This window comes from Diplotaxodon limnothrissa, linkage group LG7 (genome assembly GCF_057381915.1).
Source record: "Diplotaxodon limnothrissa isolate DT_005_m linkage group LG7, D_limnothrissa_male_GT1.1, whole genome shotgun sequence".
NCBI classification, from domain to species: Eukaryota; Metazoa; Chordata; class Actinopteri; order Cichliformes; family Cichlidae; genus Diplotaxodon; species Diplotaxodon limnothrissa.
In genome coordinates this window covers 51,522,016-51,528,015 of record NC_140602.1, presented here as the reverse complement: position 1 = coordinate 51,528,015, position 6,000 = coordinate 51,522,016, and positions in this window count along the sequence as shown.

Below are 6,000 nucleotides of genomic sequence, written 5' to 3'. Positions count from 1 at the left end.
CACTGATTGTAGATGAGCAATCCAGAATTTGACGCAACTTGGGCTGAATAAATCGTCTAACCTAATGAGACATGCAGCCCAGAGAGTGAATTGCTTGCTTTCCTCATTACCTTTCGGGAACTCTTTCTGATAATAATCACGGCGCTTAATGAAATAAGAGCTAAGGGAGCCTTTTCAAGAATGTTTTTTAAATGACCTCATCTTAACCCAATCAGGCCCAATCAATGTTATAAAAATATTCACACCTTTCCTGTTTTCAGGAGCTTGAATCATGTTTTCAGTCATGTTTTGTCCATCTTCTAAAGCTACTTTTTTAAAATACAAAATTACCCTTTTTGAACAACAAAGTAAATGAAGGCATTTTTTTAACTTAATATACACTTGTATAAACAGTTTATAAAGCTTTTTAACTGAAAAAGGGGATTTTTAAGAAAGTAATTAAAACCTTTTCCCAACATATAAAGCAGGTTTTCATTGGACTGTAACAAGTCCAGTGAAAAACTAAGTATACACTTAGTCCTTCCATAGGAATAAAGAGGTTGGGAATCCAGTCCAGTGAACCTGATTAATTGATCACTGATGATTAATTGATCATCATTAGATAAGTATCATGTAAGTAACATTCATGAATTAATGTATGCTGTGGCATTCAGGTATGTGTTAACACAGTGCATCAATTATTACAGTAGTTGATTTCCCTGCAAAATTCCCCCCAAGATCAGACCATATAATGCTAAGAAATGCTGTAAAAAACAAACAAACAAAACAAACCCAAGAGCTACATCTCAGTTTCTGCGGGCCTCAGTTAGCATGTTAAATGCTACCGGTTGTGACAATGTAAAAAAAAAAAGACAAGCATGGATTATATGCAAGGGTTGCCAGGAAAAAGCCTCTCTAAAAAGAACCTGACAGCACAGCTTAGGTGTAAAGGCTTCTTCTGAACAACATCCTTTCGACAGATTGGACCAAAATGGAGATGTTTGCTCATAACGTACAGCATCAGGTTTGGTCGAAACAAAACACAGCCTATCAGCATGAACAACTCATCAAGCACTGTGGTTTGGTGGTGATGATTTGGGGTTGTTTTGCATCTAGAGGACCTGAGCTCTTGCAGTCACTGAGTCAACCATGAACTCCACTGTATACCAATGCATTCTAGAGTCAAATATGAGGGCTTCTAAAGCTTGGCTGAAACTGGGTCATGCAACAGGACAATGATCCCAAGGATCGAATGTACAACCAAAAAGGTTGGAAAAAAACATATCAAGATGTTGCAATGGTTCAGTCAATGCTCAGACCTCAGCCTGACTGAACTGTTGTGGTGGGAGCTTAAAGAACTGTGCATAAACAAATGATCACAAACATCAATGAACTGAAGCAAGGCTGTAAAGAAAAGTGAGCCAAAATTCCTCCACAGTGATGTGACAGACTGATAAAATCCTACAGAAAGGAGTAAGTTCAGGTTATTGCTACTGAAGGTGAATTTAGTGGCATTAACCTTACAGCATAAAACTTCACTATAGATTTTTTTGACTTTTTTAATGCTTTTTGTGTTTCCATATAAAAAGTCCTCCAACTCATTTTTTTTCTACAATTACTTGATTCTGAAGGTAGAAAAATATACAAGAGTATGTCACACAGTGGAAAATTGTGTTTTTATATTTTGTTTTGGATTGGACTGTGTTGGTACATAGTGTCGATTTTATTTGCATGATTTTATTGTAATAGTGATATTGCATGTTTGTTTATTGATATTCCTATTGCATGATTTTATCCCCATATTTATAGTGTGTGTTTAGTGTTGATTGAACAATATGTTTTTTTTATTCCACTGTGGATTAAGCGGACAATTGTAGGCACCTGTGAGGTGGGGGCGTTCCCCGAGGTGGCCTATCAGCCGCCAAACTGACTTAAGGGAGATGGTGAGCGCAAAGACTGAAAGAGAGACACACGAAAAGTGAAGAGCTGGAAACAAAACGCGTGCAAGCCAGCATATGAACAGAAGGACCTCCGGCCTGACTGTGGGGCGCCACGAGACATTCAGCGATCGGCCAGCATAACCCGGCGATCCACAGTAGGGCAGAATAGCGACCGTGGGAGGCGACGCGTGAAATCCACAGTAGGGCAGGGGTACGCCTCTGCCTGCATCTGTGAGTATCGCTTTCCCACTGTTGGGCGCTAGGAGTAGCTTTGCCGGGGAAGGGTGACAGCGGCTGCGCCGACAACGTTGCTGGCCCGTGTCTGTTGTTTCAGGGCGGAGCTACGAGGGAGGCCGTGCGCGGGTGTGGAGAGTGGCTGGTAGTGATGGCCCGCTTGAAGCTGACGCTCCGGAGCGTGTGTCGAAAAAAACAACACACTGGTTCAGAAGCACTGTGTCGAGGCTTGCTTCGTTTGGCAAAAGTCACGTGACCAGTGACGTCCGAAGCTTCATTACGCACGTAACTGCTTCGGTACCTGATTCAAACAGATATAAGGAAGTGAATCATCCACGGGATTCGTGGAGTGTGTTGATGGTGACAGATAGCGACGAGGTGATCATTCCACTGACAGATATGGAGCCAGCGAGGAAGAGAGGACGTTCTGGCGTGTGGGAATATTTTGAGTTGATTTTGCTCAATTCATTTTATCTGCCGAAGTGAAAAACTTGAAATGTCCAAAATCATGTTTTCATAATGTAAATATCATTACAGCATATGACTTTAGGAACACTTCCATGTGAATTAAAGCTAATGAAGACTACAACAATGTATTTGACACTATACGTACATGACATTGCTACACAGTTTAGAAAATCATTTTGTTTATTGTTTTTAGGTGATAGTCTGCAGGACCCAGGAATACCTGCATATCTACCAACTTGCAGTGTAGTTCCTGCACTCCACAGCCTCTTCTGTTCCATGCAAGTGGATTTTCTCCAGGGCAGGAGAAACTATTTCTAAGAAAAGAAACAGACTCAGCCAGCGCACAGTAACACTAATCCTCTTTTTAAATGTAAATAACAAAAGGGCTACCTTACATTGATCATGTTTTTACTTTGCAAGTTCTTGATTAGGGGTGGGTTTTGATTATCGCCTTTCTGATTACAATCCATGCTAAATTGAATAAAGTGATATTGATTCATTAAAATCCCGTGTCGATTTGTAAATTAACGTTATTATGCCTGAAACGCCAGCATCTCAGGTTAAACCTCACAACATGTCGTCAAACACCATGCAGCTAAAACAGTAACTGGGAGCAGGTTTACGGATTCTGCATACAAACGTGAACACAGAGCGCGGACCCGACGCGTCAGAGTCAGATTTTGATGTGTCGGCGGGTCCGCGCTGTGTTTGCCTCTTTTTTTTTCGCTGGCTTCTGCAGCTGCAGGTTTCATAACTCTCTGTTTACATCTCTAATTAAGTCTCACATGTGTCAGCTTTCTTTTAATAGATACGAAATTATGGATATATACTGTTAAATGATCAGAATTGTAATATTTCTGACTGAGGCAAAACTTTCCAGATTCCAATCAAATTGAATCGGATCCTGTATCGAATCAAAATGATTCTACAAATCAGTGACGATGCAGCCGTACTCAGCTTCCTAAGCATTTTCCCTTTCCAGTTCACAATCAATCCCACCCCTAGGTCAAAAATATGTATAGGACAATTGGCCTAATCTAATATTTTGTATGAACCTGTCCAGCTGTCCAGTGATTAAACGACAAGTAGATGGAGGCAGGACTTCACAGCAGGGGCATACTCCATAATGTGCTGTGCATTATCATATGTATATTATATATATTGCTCACTTATTGTATTTACCAACATCAAGGAGTTATGAGCAAAGAAAGGCCACCATAGTGCATGTTTAAATAGGGAAAGTTTATTGATCAAAATGTATTACGCAAATACGCATTACATTTTTTTCAGCCCCCCAATCGAGAAAACAAAACCAATTACATGTTCAAAGCAACGGAACGGTGGCCCAATATCAGAGGGAACTCCACTCTTGAGTGAGCAGTGATAATTGAGCAGTCCGTTTTATTTTGCAGATTCAAGCTGCTCTTCAAAATTTTCACCACCAGATGTCACCGGAGAGGACTGTGTTGAAAAGCTTCGAGTAATGAACCGTTTTTCAATAAAAGCTTCAGTGCTTCGGAAAGCTTCATTTGGCCATCACTAGTGGCTGGACTGCACGATCGCGCACCGTCAGGTGGAGATAGGAGCCTCCTCCCTGGTCTTCTGCTGGCGAGATTCCCCATCCCGGAAGAGGAGTTCCTCTCCTGTCTCTTTCAGCTCAGGAGAATTTGCCCGCGTGTTGCTGGACTGTGAGAATTAGGACCCTGGGGGGAGTTTTTAGCATAGGGAAAAACATTCATTCAGCTTTGTGTTTTTAGTGTTTAAATCATTCCGGCCGGCCGGGTTTTTAGCGGGTTGCAAACACTATTTTTATTGTATACGGGGATTTTAGCTTGTATTTGTGACTCTGGCTGTGTTTTTTTTTTTTTTTTTTTTTTTTTTATGGAAAATAAATGATGTGTTTGACGCCAGCTAAGTTTCTGTGCTCTGAGCGCTGACCCACTCACTCCCCTTTCTGCTTGTATGTATACAGACGTGGTGGTGAAGATTTAGGTCCACCAGTTTAGCGGCTACAAGTATATAAAAGGTGTTCTTTTATTTAATGGAGTTAGACTAGTAGATATGTCTGTTTGTTGTCATTTGTATAATGTCTTCTTGACCTCATAGCTGGGAAGTCACACGTGTAACTAGCATGAATAAAGTCTGCATTCTATTTACGTTTTGGGCATGTGGGCTCATTTATATTATTAGTTCCATATGTGGCTTTTCCACTATATGGCACAACACATGCCATAAAAAAGATGATAGTCCAGCCGCTCTTACATCACCGAGGGCAGTTATGTGCAGTAAATGGGAGTGGAGCAAGGTTATAATCCAAGATGCATCTCTCCCAGTGACGAGTAACAACAATAATAACCAACATACAGCTGCTAAAGGCAACAGTCATCACCCTCATGCTTAAAGATGCCAACATAGGTAAGAAAATAGGAAATAACTTGTAAACAGAATAATAATAACAACCTAGTTTATAGTATTTTTTATCATGCACATAGTCTAAATTTAGTATCAGTGCGTTTTCATGTGAAAGAAAAACAATCAGTGTTCATCATCATACACAGAGAAGCTGAGGTCAGCAGGGGGAGGACATAATCAGTCTGGTCATGTTTCCTACGCATAGCCTGCCACCTTGTGTTGAGAATCTATATTAAATCATATAGCGTTCGAGCTACCGTAAGTAAACTCTCCAATGTATAGTTTGCATTTTTTCCCCCTAAATATAATACTAATGTGTAGTGCAAATTGCAATACATGTTGCATATTACAGTTTAAAAATTAGCTTGGGTCTTGCTACAATTAAAAGCTGCAGTTACCAGCACTGCTTGATCAAATATTTAAATAATTTAACTCATCAAAGCACCTCAGCTGTGGTAATAAGTAAAGAAATAGATGAATTAATTAAGTATATACAATAGAACTTTAATTTAAGCATATATAATTGTTCCCAGGTCAGAATTCTTTTTAAGTGATCTATTGAAGGTGCAATAATTAAGTGTATATAACAAGAGAATAGATCGTAAATGCCAATTTTTATATCATTATTTATTTATTTATTTTTAAACCCCACCAACAACACTAATATAGAAGTAGGCTAATTCTTCATACAGTAAAAGTTTATAGATGACCAGCTCTGGCTATTTTTTACACTTTTTCCTAGACTGAGCCCGCCTTTATCATGTGTTATTTGGTTTCCTTTACTCGTCATTACAGAGATTAAATAATGTAATGATTAAGACAGGCATTTTAAAATTTTTATCTAATTGTTTGCATCTTTAAAGTATTTTGAGTTTCTTCCTAAAACGCTTTACTCAGCATCCATTGTTTTTGTTTAAATTAGGGCTCTACAAAACAAGATTTCCTCTGAATAATTCATAGCCTTTGT